Source organism: Schistocerca piceifrons, chromosome 6 (genome assembly GCF_021461385.2).
Source record: "Schistocerca piceifrons isolate TAMUIC-IGC-003096 chromosome 6, iqSchPice1.1, whole genome shotgun sequence".
Lineage (NCBI taxonomy): Eukaryota > Metazoa > Arthropoda > Insecta > Orthoptera > Acrididae > Schistocerca > Schistocerca piceifrons.
This window is the reverse complement of record NC_060143.1, coordinates 367981470-367982326: the sequence shown is the minus strand read 5'-3', so window position 1 is coordinate 367982326 and position 857 is coordinate 367981470. Positions and strand designations below refer to the sequence as shown.

The window sequence follows — 857 nt, the reverse complement described above, 5'->3', positions numbered from 1 at the left end:
GTTACCTCAGAACAGTCGCTGCATAAGGAAAGACACAAGTAATAAGCAGACGAGATGTGTGGGTAAAGACTGCAAAGCGACATAAAATGGAGTGCGCTCATTGTAACGAAGGGAATCTCGCTGTTGTGAAATAATTTGACTTAGCAAATGACATGGGATAGTGGGGCACAGACGGCGCAGGTGTGTTTGTCCGCAGCACACGCCCACTGTGCCAGCTGCCGTTGTATAGGAGGGACGTTGTTGTTACAATGAAATGAACACCCTTAGCTGCTTACAGGCGTTGACATACGTCAACGGGGACAGGTGAAAATGTGTGCCCCGACCGGGACTCGAACCCGGGATCTCCTGCTTACATGGCAGACGCTCTATCCATCTGAGCCACCGAGAACACAGAGGGTAGTGCGACTGCAGGGATTTCTCTGGCACGCCTCCCGCGAAACCCACATCCTCGCCGTATTATCCCGCACTACATTCGTAGTGCCCTCGCCCATTATAGTCATTACTCGCGGCGCGTTGCCGATTCCCGTAAGAGTTCGGGCACTGTTTGTGCATTCGCACGGAAGAAGAAGATGGTCAAGTGGCCGGTGAGCCTTAACTATATATATACTGTCCGAAAGAACAGATATCATCTTAGTATATATAGAAGTGGTTGTGCAAGAGATTTGTGTAACCTGCAACGTCGTTGCCTTTCGAACGGGTTACTGTGGTCGGTCCCCCACAGATGTGATCTTAGATTTCGGCTGTGGTGCAGTAATTCGACTTCACACGTTCAACCGTGTCCAGTGTCTATTGTGAATAGCTGAATGAGGGTGTCACAGTCCACAGCAGACGAACTACCGGCCGTCTAGTCACTCTCT

At 50.4% G+C, this 857-nt stretch overlaps 1 non-coding gene across 1 annotated transcript; it reads right to left on the bottom strand.

Moving 5' to 3' along the window:
• Positions 1-314: 314 nt before the first annotated feature.
• Trnat-ugu lies at positions 315-389 on the bottom strand. Its single transcript has one exon. It is a non-coding gene; the product is annotated as a tRNA-Thr (tRNA).
• Between the last annotated feature and the right edge of the window lie 468 nt (positions 390-857).